Genomic DNA, 15,260 nt, shown 5'->3' on the forward strand with positions numbered 1-15,260 from the left:
AATGATGATAGAATCCTATAACCCTATAGGATTTATTTCAACTTTTTCAATATTTTATGTTTATTTAAATTTAAAATAATTTCCAAAAGCCTGACACTACATCTGTGCTCACTCTGCTGAACAAACACTATCTGCAATGGAGAAGGGGTATTGCAAAAAACCCATTATCATTTTCAGGAAGAAGTACGTACTTGTGTTTTACACTGGACAAAGGTACTATTTCAGTCTTTTCTTGCAAGACAGAGACTCTATAACATCCAAGTGCAGAGGAGTCGCATGGATAAGTGTAAAATGATTCTGTTTTTTGGAACCTCTGACACACTATATGAACGCTTTCATTCTGTTTGATTATATCCTTAATTATGGCTATGTCTGTGTCGATTTTGATACAGTTGTCTCCTTGTTTGGGTGACAAAACAAAATCTGAGAAATGCACCTTTTTTAGCTCTTTTGAACTTGATGACAGATTAGATTGATGAGATTCTTTTGGAAGCATTTCTGAAAGTCTTTTGACAACCTGCTGTAAAGGACAATCTGGTTTTCTAACCAATCGTTTCAGTTCACCCAGGTAATTTTCATATGGAAATGCCGCTATATTATCAAGAGGGCCGAATGCTTTATACTCGTCTGCAAGATGGATAACCTGGTGGACATTGAAAACTACTTCGTCTGTGCCATACAATCTGATGTAATGTGTTACAAATGACAACAGAGCCTTTTTAGCAAATTCAATCATTGAATCAGAGAGGCCGGGACTAAGCAGCAGAAACATGCCAATAGAAAAGAGAAGAAAGTTGTCATAAATTGCGGATTCAACACATCCTTTTAACACAACGGGACCAGTGTATATCATGAACTGGCGGAACTCTGTGGCCTTCCATCTATCCACATCTGTCAAAGAACGAGGTTTCCTGGCAAACTCTTGAGGCATAAAAGAACGGAGAGCAACAAGTCTGTCAGAAATCTCTGCTATACGCTGTGATGACAACCTTGTTCTAAGCTTTTTCCCTTTCATCCACATTTGAATTAACCTCCTCATTACTCCAAGACAGCAGGTGTGCATGTAGTCTAACGGGAATTGGGTTACCATTTTTACTAGTTCGTGTAAAGGGCTTAAACTACTGTTCAAATGGTGTTCTTCATTTGTCATCATTTCATAATCCATGTCAGTACGCAGTGGAGCATCTGTTTCAGGATATGTCATTTTATTACACCATACTCCAGTCTGGGAACATTTGTCACAACCAAAATAGCCATTGTGAGACTTGACATTTTTGATGAATGCTCGTGCAGGGGCATCGCAAATAAAGGAGGAGACAACAACTTTAAAATGAGTACCATTCTTTACAATGCCTTCTTGCAAAACAAATTTTAATTCGGCAATAAAATCTTTCAAATACTCCCTGAGTGAGCTCGGTTTACTACTGCCACAGAACAAACCAACTACAAATGGAGATCGTGTTTCATCACAGTCAACTGTTGCAAGAATTGGCCAAAATTGTGTTCTGGAGCTTTTAAACAGGGGGATGCCATCAATGTTAAACTGCAAAGCAAGAGTTTTTAAATTTTCAGCAATATTGGAGATCCTACCTAATATGTTTTGCAAGCCATTTACCAGTCCAAAATGGTAATATTCACCATTGCAAATCTTTACTACGGGTACCTTTGTCTGTGTACCAAGAAGAGTCCTTGCATCCTTGGGCAAATCAGGAAATTCTGATCTTAGGATTGCCAATAGTGCTGTTAGAGCTACTAGAGGGATGAAAAAAGATGCTGCCCATGTTTGCAGTTTAGTTTGCAACTGATTAAGTGAATTGTTGCTACTGCTATCAGATTCATTTGATTGGATACTACCAGGATCAGAGAGATTGTCAGAATCACAGAAGAAATCAGCATCTGTGTTTTTTTCCAGATCACATGAGTTCTCATGTGGGGACAAAAGAGAGGAAACTATATTACAAGAAGATGTGAGATCTATACTTTCAGAGTCTTGACATTTGTGACCATGAACAGATTCCTCAGTGTTTTCAGTTTGTGTTTTGTATTCATCTAAAATATCTCTTTCTATCTCTTGTACACTGGCCATAGTCTTTCTCCTTTTAGTCCAGTAAGACATTGTGGTATGTGTGTGTTATTGTCAGTATTATATATTATGTATTTGGTTATATAAAGATTTATATGTACAGGTATATTGTTATTGTTTGATAAAAATGATGATTTTGGAAAATGCTCCTGAAAAACAAAAATAAGAGATAGATAAAAATAATTGTTAATATTGTGTAGTTCAGTGCAATTAATGTCAAACCTTTTTCCTTTGTTTGTCTTTTTTTTAGAGAAAAAACACGCATGTACTGTACCTGATATATATCCAAAAGATTAGATTAAAAATGCTGCCAATCATTTTTTATTAAATTTTTATATTTAATATCTTTATTTATCTCAACTTGTTTTGTTCTGTTTGGGCTAACAGCAATATTATAATAATTATAATTACAAACTATTAGCCGTATTAAGTCTATAGTACTCATTTTGTCCATTAGATGGAGCAAAAGTATAAGAAATCACTTGTAAAACTTTTTTTTAATCGGTCTCCATTATTTTTAATGACAAACAAAAGCCTGAATTAATTTTTAATGTAGGGTACTGACAATACAGTTTAATAAAACATGTTTACGGATAAAGTTGTGTGACGATTATAATTAAATATGTAACTTTTTTATATCCCAATATTGAAGACATAGGTCAAGTTTCCAGACGTTTAGACATAAAATGAAGGGACAAGTGTATTTCCCACAATATACATTATTTTAATTGTATAAAGACACTTATTTAGTGCTGTATGAAGAATACAACAAACCTTTCATTTGCAAAATTGCAAGCAAAATAAGCACATTAAATAATATAAACAAACATAAGCTCGGAAGTGCCCGCAAACTTATTGGTACTGTGACTTGACTTGATCCTTAGCAGGAACTGCATTTTTTGTACACTGGGACTTGAGACTTGATAGTAAGGACTTTTGTTTTGACTTTAACATGCGTTACTTGCTCCCATCTCTGTCGATTTTGTTCCTCATAACCGGTATTATATCGTGGCAAGCCTATTGCAAATATTTGTTTAAAAATCAGTAAATAAAATCAAATAAACATCAATATGATTTATTGCTAATTAATTAAATTAATTAATTTTTGAATAAAAAAAATGAATATGTATATAAAATTGTATAATATAATAATATACTATAATTATAAAAAACAAGTTATTTAAATCCTTAAGACAAATTATTATTGCTGCATGATGTATCTGTTTGAACTAAATACAAATACTAAAAGTATCTGATACTCAGTCAAAAAATATACTCACAAGAAAAAAAGCCAAAGATGCCAAAAGAGTCGTTGGGTTGACAGTCGTTGAGAGTTGGGGTGCTGCTGATGACACATAAACAAAGTTTAAAAAAACAAAAACATTAGTAGTCAGACACTGCATACTGTATGAATTGACATGGATTGTTTATTCATTAATGATCATTGTGAACATTTTAAATCGGAAATAATGCTACAGTAGATTGTTTTCTAAGATATCCGTTTAATTTGTAAAGGCATTACTGGTGACTCTGATGTATGATAATGGAGGAGGGCAGGAGGAACGATGTAAAATCTAATAAATAAAAAAAGATAATCATTGGGTTGGTTTAGGTAGGTGAATGCATTTGTATCATGAATCGAAAAAGAGATCAGAAACTGCATGAGCTTGTGAATCAAATTGAATCATGAAATCTATATGAGTCAGGCCAGTATCTGACTTATAACTTAAATATCTGGTAGGCATTCAAAACATACTTACAAAATACAAAGTCGCTGTGTGCTAGGGCTCTTAAAAGAGCCTTTGGGGGTGTTGTAGCTGCTGTTGACACAAGGAAAGGGAAGAGAAAGAAGAAACATGTCTGAATATGAGAGAGAGATATCTGTACGAATTAATGCAATGATTTTTGACTAATCTGGATGACTGCTAGATTTATCACTTACAATAATCAGACTGCAATATATACTGAAAAAAAGAAAATAATAATATTATTAACACGGTGACAATAATAATTTAAATAAAATATTATTATTAATGTATTATTAATAAAATACAATAATAATTATTGTTATTAATAAAACAATATTTATTTAACAATGTTTATATTTATAAATATTATTAGATGTAGTGGTATTAATAATATGACAGACAGACGGATGGCAAATCTGACCTCATCTTTATAAGCCATGCACGTCTCTCGCTCTCATAGGCTTGGCTGCAAGCGCGTGAGCGCTGCGCGTACACCACCAGCGCTCGCAGCCAAGCCACAATAACGCGCTTTCCATACAACGTAAAGATAGTATTATTAATAATTGTATAATTGATTTATTTTACAGTAACGATAACATCACAGACAAAAAAAAAAAAAAACTCAAAAAAGTAAATTTCAATATGAGCGGATTTTCTCTATCCCAAATGACGTCACAGACGTAACGGCATTTATAGCGGACGGGAAAACAACCGGAAAACCATTGTTTATGTGAAAAGTAGTGGTACATTTACTGGAAAACACAGTTAATACATTTTGTGACAATTAAAAATGTTTATTAGGTGAAAGCGGCCGTTATTTATCTTACTTACTTATCTGTATACCCTGAGTAGGGGCCTACAGTAGCCTATGTGCTATAATTAGATTTTATTATTTACTTTCTTCAAAGTTTTAAGTGTCATTTACCTTTGTATGGGGTTTGTATGTTTTAAAAGTAATTTACCTACATCGGTTAAGTAAAAAGTACTTTACCTCAGAAATGTAGTTGAATATGGATGTCCACTTGGAATGAAAACCGGGTTCTGCGCGCGGTGGTCACAACCCCTTCTTATATATGCCCGCTGCCAGGTTTCGCGGGCTTGGCACGCTCACAAATGTATATTATTTTTTTAATTTTTTTTTTTTAATGTACATTTTTATAATGATACCTTGCGTTACCTTGTCAAGAAAGTGATATACCACAATAATTTAATAAATATAATTATATATAAACTTTAGAATATAAATATGTTAACTAAGCTAGATTTACAAAATTAATTAACAATTAAAATGAATCGGTTGTGCAGTCAGTGTTGGGTTACCTGGAAGGGAAACATACATAACATAATACATATTCAACAACCCATAGGTGGCGATCATATGCGAGTTACCAATAAGCATGCATACAAGCGAAGAACCATGCGAGTCACAGACACGAGTTTACTATCAACGCGTGGCATCCTTTATGGTGGCTGGCAGCATTCTGTTTTGATGTACAAATGGTTGAGAGAGGTAAGTAGTATATGGAATAATATGTGGAAATGTATGCTTTTATCATAGTATGATAATTTGTGGGATTGTGAGCGTTTTCCCCAGAGCTGACTAACGCGTTTGCACATTTGTTTTGTTAAAGGAGCTTTATAATTTTGAAAATGCAGTTTTGAAATCTATCTTAAGAATTGAAAGTAAATCAAACATGTAAGAGAAGTACAAGATGCATCCATATATGTTAATTAGGTGTGAATTAAACTGTTTTCCTTAGAAAAATAACCTACAGGAATCCTGCATTTTTTTTTTTTTTAAGGATACTTTTATTTATTTATACATTAACAATATGTGCGGGAAATTTCTACAGGTTTTAGAATGAACAGAAACATGCAAGGACATCAAGCACACTTGTGCACACCTCCATTTTCCCTCATATCAGCATCACCAGAGACAGTGCTAGAAAGGTGTCAAGGTCTGTATGTTTTTTGTTGTTGTTGTTGTTGTTATTATTTTACCATTACCATTATTTTTTACCATAAATATTTTGACCTCATTTGTTTGACAGTTTTTTTTTTTTCTGCCAGTTTCTGTGTCCTGCCTGTATATGTTGTTTTCTCTCGAAAGCAGCCTAGATTGTTTATGCTTCTAGTTTGCTGATATTTTAATGTTGATATGCCTTCCTCTGCTGTTTGTTGTAGGTAGCTCCCGATGAGAGACCTAGTGTCATGCCTGATCTGGAATCAGCTGCAGGTTTGCCAAACTCCTAATTTTGATGAATTCATAAACTGACACTGTTAGTTTGTTACACAATGTGTTTGCCTTTCCTTAGTAAAGTGTGCGTGTGTGTGTGTGTGTCTGTCTCTCTCTCTCTCTCTCTCTCCTTTAGATGAGCTTTCCCCTGACTCGAAAGACAATATAGAGAGCTGAGTGAGAACTACTTCTCCCTGAAAAGAGAGCGGGACCATCATTACATCGACAAGAAGAGTCTCCATTACGCTATATATTCAAAAAAGTCCCTTTGTCTTCCACGGAAAGTAAACTTATGGATTTGCACATGAAGGTGAGTAAATGACGGCAGAATTATCATTTTTGGAAGAACTAGTCCTTTAATATGCATTTCAAGGCTGAGATTGTGTCTGCAGAGCTAACGTTACTCACACAAAATAACATCTAAAGTGCATGTGACGAAGACAATATCTTTATGAACTTCAGAAAAATATTTATTAGATTTAGGTAAGTATTAACTAACAGACAGACAGACAGTTATATTCAAAACAACTCCAAATCTTACTAACTTTCCATGATAAAGTGCTTTACCATTTAAACAGATCCAACAAATAAAATGAAGAAAAAACATTATCTGTCGAAATCTGTCTGTATAATGTTGGGCACTGAGAGTATAATGGAAATATAATTAACCACAAACCAACATGAGACTTCCAAGTCTTTTAAATAAATGATTCTCTCTTCTATCCTTTTCTTTTGGTATAGAATAAAATACCAGTTCAGGGTTCCTCTTTCAGCTGTTGTTGCAGCCAACTGCACAACATATTGCAGGCATTACTGAGACCGTGATGGCGGCGCAAAGCTACAGTGACGTGATGTGAACCGAATGAATAATCAGCACAGTTGGAGGTAGCCTACTAAGGCTTCCCACATAATCCATGATCAAATCTTTGATTTACAGTACAGTATTAATTCACACATCACAGTAACACTGCAAAATTAAAGACAGACAATGAGATCCGACTAAAATCACGTTTTATTGAGTCAGCAGTTATATACAAACAATAAGGAAAGCTTCAATACTTAAGTTTGTTGCAGTAGCTCACCAATCTGGCTTTCTGCCTCTGGTATGCGCGCACACCCTGTAATGTTTGAAAACAGGAAACCCATGTTTCAACAACTACGGATGGGCCCTGGCTATTAATTCGGGTTACAAGTCTGACTCTCTAACCATTAGGCCATGGTGGTACATTGACACACTTTCCATCCACAAACTTTTAAAATAAGGTTGAGATTTCATTCTTCTTCCTTCTCTTTTCCAGAGATTTGGAAGAACACGTCCTTCAACGGTGAGTTGTCCCCATACCTAACCCAACCATCTATTTGAATCGGAAAGTAACTGTTACCCTTAAAACTAAAATCATTTACATTTTTGTAAAATGTAAATACAGGTTGATGTGGAAGATAATATTTAAAAAAAATGAGCACAGCCTACCTCATTTGATTGAATGTTTATGACTTATTTTCAATTTTTAATGATTTTATTTATAAAACATTTAGGCTTAAAAATATTTAGTTTTTATATGTTCAGACAGTGATGGTGAAAGTGATTCAGAAATTGGAACTTTGTCCGAGGAGGAATCAAGTGATCTAGGAAGTGATATGGCAAAATGGGCTGTAAAAAATAAGGCAACACGCACATTGGTTGATGAGCTGCTCTTGGTGTTACATAACAGGGTTGTATTCAACTACCAGTCACAGGAGAAGATTGATGCAAGAACAGAAGATGACTGGTTGTTCACCCTTGATCGCTGCAGGCTTGCAAACGTTTGTGCTGGACAATATGCATGTTGTCTGCCCTAGGGGTTGTCAGACGATTGCTGAACTTTCTAAAACAGGGACCGAGAGGGTGTAGGCTGTCCTCAAGGCAAATTGAAGAAATATCAGCAAAACTCTTGATCATTCCCACTACTTAGAATTATACTTCATTTGTAATACCTGCTGTAGCAATTTCCCTTCTTTATTTTATTTTTAAACCAGATCATTCAGCCCTGGCCAAGAGTGTCTGTCCATAAAAATAATAATTGGTCGCTTCTTTTTTGGCTAGAATTCCAGAAGAGAGTTCTTCAGCTCCTTGTCAAAATCAAGGATACAATTCACGTTGCCACCTCATCTGCTGGAACAAGTTATGAAGTGAAGCCGGCAAACACTGAAGAAGAGCTCGAAGCTTTAGAGAATCACCTGGAGGACAAGAATGAGGGAGCAGAACTGGTAAGTTTTCTTTATTTTCGCTCATGATCTGCGCTGTGTATGAACACTTATCCACTTTTTCATGAGAAATATTGCCCTATCGTTTTTTCCAAAAATGTTAGAAACTATTTTTGTTTATGCGTGCCTCTCTGAGATCTTTTTTTGGATTAAAAATCGTTTGTTATTTTGTTAGTTTATATAAACCTTAATATTATTTTCTTTGTGATTAAGATTATTATGCCTGATCATTGTGCCCCAAAATAAACTTTAAAGGTTATCTTGCACTGTATTATGTTTGATTGTATGTTTGCATACCATTTGCTAATTCGCCAGAAAAAAAAACGCGCTTTTACCATCTCAGAAGCACTAACATTAGCTATGGCCGTATCATTTTCCAATCTTATGTCCTTTTTCTTAGACGCTAGAAAAACCATAGATCGAGGAGAGAACCACTATAAATCTGGACATGTAGAACAGTGCAGCTTAGATGCTGGTTTACTTGCCGGTATTGTACGGGCCAGCATGAGGGACAAGGTTTATCGAGTCTCGGTAAGTAAAACTAGGGAGAGATAGAGGAGTTATAAATGTTCTATGTATTTAAGATAACTATACAAATAATCTCTGAACAAGCATAACACAGTTAAATTCCAAACATTTAATATAATAGGCATAATATAATTTAATATAATAGTTGTATTATAATAAATATAATATAACATAATATAATATAACATAATATAATTTAATATAATAGTTGTATTATATATGTTGACATTAAAGAGAATTGTCCAATAGCATCAACAAATGCTTATTATAATATATTAGAATTAAACCATATATGTTCCCTAAATAAACCATATATACTCATTTTGTTAACATTTTCTTTACCAAATGCCAAGCAGGTTATAACTGGTGTGTTTTATGTCATAGATCAAAACGTGAAAATATTAAGAGGCTTTAACCACAGACCTTATTTCAGGCGATTTAGCAAAAACCCATTCAAAAAACCCATAGACTTTTAGGGCGAGGGAACCGGAAGTGCTAAAATGCTAACTCACTTCCGCGTTTTGGCCTACAAAAGTGACGTCATAACTTCGGAACTCTATTGGGGTCTGCGTATCAGGCTAGTGACACATGGTTTCACAACTCTAATGTGCATGGGGCGAATGTACAGGGCTTAAAGTTCTCAGGCACCATTCCTGATTTCAGGCAAAGAGCACTTTTAAATTAATTCAATACATTGTGCACATTTCCTCCCGGACAACTTTTCAGACCTCAAATCTTTTCTTGCTTTAAGCCCTGAATTTCAATGCTAAAGATTTGTAGAGATATTCTTATGCCTCTCGCTGATTGGGTACAAGACAAACACTCAAACTGATCTAATAAGTACAGCTTCACCTTTTGATCAGAGACAACAACAGAGACAGACAAGACGAAGAGGTGTGCACGTCTTATAGGAGCATGGGGCCTATAGAGCGTGCACAGTATGTTTTCATCCGGGTCTTTACAGCAGGAAGTGCCTTTTCCGGCTTCATTCACTTCTGAGGTGTGTGTTATGCTAGTTGTAGCTAATGTACCCTGGAGGACAAGTGCTCTAATGGGCCTTTCACACAGGACGCGGTATGCGCGGGGCTTGCCGCTGGGTTCAGCGTTGCCCTTCAGATACAACGCGATTTGCGCTGCGCTATGACGTAGGCGGAGTTTTAAAAACCTATATGGGGACACATATTAAAAACCTGTTTACACACATTGCCTACCTACAAGTTGCCTGACTGTTAAAACACAACTATTTTTAATGTAAATCTGTCTGTCTATGAGACGATCATCCATTTTGATTTCCGTGCTTGTTTGGATCCCCTGTTTCTATTGGCCGCGCTGGTAATCGTCACAGAGCGCAGCGGCAAAAGTTGAACTATTTTGAACTTTGACCGCGGCGTGCGCGTGAGCACGCCAATGATGCGCACCGCTGCGCTTGCGCTTTGATCGACGCAGCAACAAAACATCCTTGCGCGGCGCAAGCCATTGATATGAATGGGTTTTATAGCGCAGTGCCGCGCATACCGCGTCCTGTGTGAAAGGCCCATAAAAAAACGAAGACAACAAAAGGGTTAAATAATTAATCTTGTAAAGTGCTGGCAAAGTTTCATTAACAATTGGCTTGTTCACCTTGGTGACCACTACAAACTCCTCGTCCTCATCATGTGCCTGCTTTGTGGAGGTCTGGACTCTACTGACCACTTTTCTGGTTATATTTTTAATTTCTTGTTGCTCCTTTTCAGAGTAAACATCTGAAGAGGTTTGGAGGCGTTGATGCTGCAGACCATGTGAAGTCAATGGCTGCGCAAGTAACATTGTTCCTTTTTTGCATTAGTTTACAGTGATGTTCCCTGGCATATACTGTCATGCACTCCCCCCACACACCCACTTACTCGCTCTCTGCTACATTTTCATAATGAACTCGATTGCAATATAATATTCTAATATAAATCTGTTTTACCATGGCAGAACTATGACAAATAAAATGATGACCATAATGAGCCTCAGAGGAAAAAGTGGGAAGGTTGCCTTCATGAAGACCCGTCTCTACAAGATAATCTGTGGTGAGTTTGCTTTAACCTAGTAGTTTTGTAACAATGTTTTTAAAAATTGAATATAGTAAGCAGAATAATAATCATTTTAGTTGGAGGACTCTACAGAGCATGCTCTAATATATAATACTCCATTCTGGGCTCTAGACTAACCGGCAGCACTGGTTACTACCAACTGCCTTTTGTTGCTCGCCCAAGCACATGAATATCAATGACCTTGCACATTGATAAATACTAATTTATATACTTGAAACATTGGCAAAGCCACAGAAGTTGATATTTGAAAAATATTTTAATTTAAAGGGGTGGTTCAGAATTTTGGACATCGGACCTCATTTACAAATTAGCCTGTGTGTTATTTATCAACGGTTATTATTTATTCTCTCAACAGACATTTACATCGATAGTCTGGCGTTATAATTTATTTTATTTTGGTGTACTGTGGAGTGGGTAAAACTGTTTTTAATGGCAGGCTAGAGGATACTGTTGACCACCAGCGAACTATGCAACTGGAAGGACTGGGTGAAATTTTTTGAAAACTGTCTCCACTGATAAATAACACCCAGGCTAACGTGTGAATGAGGACCGATGTCAAAAATCCTGAACCACCCCTTTAAGAGGTTAACGTTTGCTAATACTGATCTGTTTTTTTCCCCCTCATCAGACACTGTCTTGAGCTCATTTGATACAACTACAACAAAAGTAAACGAATACATGGCCAAATTCTTGAAATATGCACCAGAGGATGGGTGGCGGTGGTAGAAAGAAGTAACTAGAAGAGAAGATTTTAACCAGCCGTGTTCAATGTTGCCCAATGGTTGGGCCGTTTTTCTAAAGGTTAAAGTTCGACACGTAAAATTGTTGTGTGAAATGTTGGCACACTTGCAGCCGTGTAATAAAGAATGTTTCTTACGTCAGTGAAATGTCTTTATTGATCTTCTTTATTGATCTTTATTGGGCCGGTTGCATAAAGCTCTAAGACAGTCTTACAACTTAGACATCAATTTATTTTCTTTAAGACTGTTCATATCTTTTTTAAATCATTTACATAAAAATGTAGATTAGCCTAATTTGATAGCAAAAACTAAGACTGACTGCCCTTGATTAACTGCTATTGGGTCATATTTGAACTTAAGACACTGTCTTAACATAATGGCTTTGTTTATGCAACCGGCTCCTGGTCTTGCTTTGACCAATTGGCTTCTTCCTAGCTGACTCTGTGTCCGCAAACTTAGTGTTTATGTATCCATTTTAAGGTGTTTGCTGTTACTGTTGAACACATCAATACTTTAGTGAAAACAGTTTAACAAAATAAACTGTTGAAAAGCAAGACTTTATAGTGATGTTGAAATTTCAACGTTGATTGGATTTGCAAAATCTAAACTAAAATCTATTGATTCAATGTTGACGAATTCACTTATGTTGAGAAACGTGACGTTGGAAAGACGTTGCTATTTCAACGTTGATTAGATTTGCAAAATCTAAACAAAATTCAATGGTTATCCAACACTGGCACCTGACGTTGATTCAACAGTGACTCGACGTTAAAATGTCAGCTGGGATATGTCTCGTCTTTTGCTTTTGAGAGACCTTTCAAAGAGATTGCCTTTCAGACACCGTGTGTGGTACTACAATCTTGCAACCAATTCCACTCATTTTACAATTATTAGATGATGGGGGGAAAAGTGAATTGTAAAGTATCAGTGGTTAAATACTGACTAATCACAACATGATTCTGCACATGTGGATAGTAAATCATCGTCAGGTGGTATTGATAATGTGCTTGTAAGTGTTTCCAATGCTATTGCCTAATCTAACTGGATTCAATTTGTCAGTTGTCTAGTAATTTGCTTCAAGAATCAAGACCTGAATGCAGTTTTTGGGGCCTTCCCGGAAAATTCTTACAACTAAACACTAACAACATTGTGCCCTCTGCTGCCTGATAATGCTGGCGTAATTTTTTCTCTGGCTTGTGAAACTAACTGATCAGTTTGGGTAAATATTTTTAACACAATTTAAATCTTTAAATTGTGCAAACACTTGATTTCTCTGGAGGCCTGTAGAAAGTTTGTGCACCTCAAATTTGGCTTGTTTTCGGCTGCTGTGACGAACGGTTTGCGTGCTTTATCAATTTATTAATCTCAACTCGTTTACATATCCCTTATGCTGAATTCCTGCAACTCAGTTAATCAAAAATAACCAGTTCTGGGAACGTTGCTGACATGTTTAGAAAAAAGGTGCTATGTTTTAGCAAACAAGACAGTGATTCAGGTAAGATAAAGTTAGATTTGGTGATGTAGGCCTAAACAACCAACTCAGAAACCAAAAAAAAAAATGAAAGCTGTCACTTGAGATTCCTTGCCTACTGCTCTCAGAAATCGCAGAATTTAAAGTTATAGTAGGCTACTGTGCACACACAGAGACACAAAAGAAATAAATTTCATAACAGAAAATTGTTTTCCTGTTTGATCATTCTGCATACAGCAGACTTAAACCTTGACAACAGATCACATTTATTTCATAAGATGAATTACTGAGATGAGGTAAAAAAAAAAAAAAACACTGGGGGTCCATGTTTCTGGGTTCTGGAAGGGTCTAATGGATTGTCAACCTTAAAATCAGTCCTGTTTGTGTGGTGGAACAAGCAATGGTATATAGAACTATGTTTAACATCTTAATTTCATTAACTAATTATGTTAACTCAGCTAATTTAATGTAGAAGAGATGGACACTATGTAAACTAAGTAGGCCTAAATGTATTGTTTAGAGTTTCCTCTGACTAAAGATTTTCCACTGTTGATATGGAATATGCAAGTGTCAGAAAAAAGAAAAGCTTTACTGCTACAATGGGGTTTAATAGATGCTATATCAGGGTTCACCAATCTCGGTCCTGGAGGGCCGCTGTCCTGCAGAGTTTAGCTCCAGCCAGCTCCAACACACCTGTTTGAAAGTTTCTATGCCTAGTGAGACCTTGATTAGCTGGTTCAGGTGTGTTTAATTGGGGTTGGAGCTAAACTCTGCAGGACAGCGGCCCTCCAGGACCGAGATTGGTGAACCCTGTGCTATATGCTGAGGGAGAAACTGCAAATTTAACATTTTTCTCTTTTCTGACTTTTCTTTTCTAAGGCTATATCCTAGAAAAATCCTGGAAACTCAAAATTAACTCAATAGCATAATATTCTCATTTCAAAATAAATTTAATTTCTCCTACATTTCTTCTCCTTTAATGAAGAAGACGTTGTAGGCTACCCTTTTTGCATTTGCGCCACAGTAAAGTGACATATTACTGATTGACTTTAAAAGATCCTGGATATCATTCATATTGCCAGCATATTGCAGATGTGACTCACACAAACACGAATATCAGCGAGAGCAGTATGTTTACATAATTACAGGTTATTTTTTTTTTTATTATTCGTTTTGGTATAGCCTACATTAAATCTCTTAGTACACAAACTAAAATGATCACACTGGTAACACGGTTACATTCTTTCAAAACATGATCTCTTTATTCAGTTGATCGATAACTCACCAAGTACGTTATGATTTCGACCAAATGCGTCGGGGCAGTATATGTTGACGAATCAACCGCATTTCAACGTTGAATCGATGTTTTATTTTCAACGTAATAACGTTCTGATATACCGACCAAATAGTGAACGTTGATTCAACGTTGAAATTTGATCGACGACTGATACTAACCTTTACAACTAAAAATCAACGTTGAATCGACATCGGTCTGCTATCTGGGTATTATATACTTATAATATAACGCTTGTCTAGAACAAGTGAAAGTGAATTTTACTTGCCCAACAAACTATTTAGCCTAATTAAATATTTAGCCTAATTAAAACGTCAATAAAAAATAAATAGGAAATCAACAAAAATGTGAGAATGATTCTGTATTAATTTAGTGTAAATGTCGATTGATAGTGAATAATAATATAATGTACTGACGCTGTTGAGGCTCGCGCAGGCTCTCGAGGAGAAATCAAAACAAATGAGCGAATTTGCGAAACACACACACAGAAACTCATTTAAAATACTGTAGTAAAAAATTAATGTTGAGTTTTTTTATATTTATAACGATACAGTAAAGGAACATCACACGAGTAAGATTGCTGAATACATCATGAATACATTGCTTAAACAAACGTTTAAAGTAGGGATGGGGCCGATCCGATCCAGTATCGGTATCGGGACCCGATACCAGCGTAATTCACGTATCGGATTTTCCCGATCCAACCTGCAGAGATTTCCGATATCCACGAGTCATGTCTGCGCTCGCTTTAACGTCTGCTGAAATGACTCCAAAAGTGATTCCCGCTGGCTAGTCTGCTAGCTGGCTGCAAACTGTGGAATGGATTTCCTGAACGGAG

General features: G+C 36.0%; 2 protein-coding genes and 1 long non-coding RNA gene across 7 annotated transcripts in view; 1 reads left to right on the top strand and 2 right to left on the bottom strand.

The window, feature by feature from the left end:
* LOC307171109 (uncharacterized protein) overlaps nucleotides 1–15,260 on the bottom strand; it is a gene marked incomplete at its 5' end in the record, with an annotated part of 137,346 nt that overhangs the window by 65,709 nt on the left and 56,377 nt on the right. The gene's annotated exons all lie outside the window — the stretch shown is intronic.
* Nucleotides 1–15,260, bottom strand: part of LOC307162997 (uncharacterized protein) — a 37,590-nt gene that overhangs the window by 17,120 nt on the left and 5,210 nt on the right. Inside the window, exon 3 of one of the 2 annotated variants that reach the window (XR_013822003.1) lies at nucleotides 7,063–8,284. The exons of the other annotated variant lie outside the window; for it this stretch is intronic. The gene's annotated coding sequence lies outside the window, so the exon portion shown is untranslated. Of the gene's footprint in view, nucleotides 1–7,062; nucleotides 8,285–15,260 lie in introns of those variants that run through there. 2 annotated transcript variants of the gene reach the window in all.
* On the top strand, nucleotides 5,153–11,801 carry LOC307163996. 4 transcript variants are annotated; one of them, XR_013822181.1, is made up of 8 exons: nucleotides 5,153–5,341; nucleotides 5,685–5,789; nucleotides 6,016–6,067; nucleotides 6,204–6,377; nucleotides 7,366–7,392; nucleotides 8,151–10,638; nucleotides 10,799–10,893; nucleotides 11,546–11,801. It is a non-coding gene; the product is annotated as an uncharacterized lncRNA (long non-coding RNA). The 4 variants fall into 4 exon arrangements; XR_013822182.1 differs by having other exon boundaries at nucleotides 8,151–8,314; nucleotides 10,573–10,893; nucleotides 11,546–11,797; XR_013822184.1 differs by having other exon boundaries at nucleotides 8,151–8,314; nucleotides 8,712–10,893; nucleotides 11,546–11,786.

This window comes from Squalius cephalus, assembly GCF_949319135.1.
Source record: "Squalius cephalus genome assembly, chromosome: 1".
Taxonomy (NCBI): Eukaryota; Metazoa; Chordata; class Actinopteri; order Cypriniformes; family Leuciscidae; genus Squalius; species Squalius cephalus.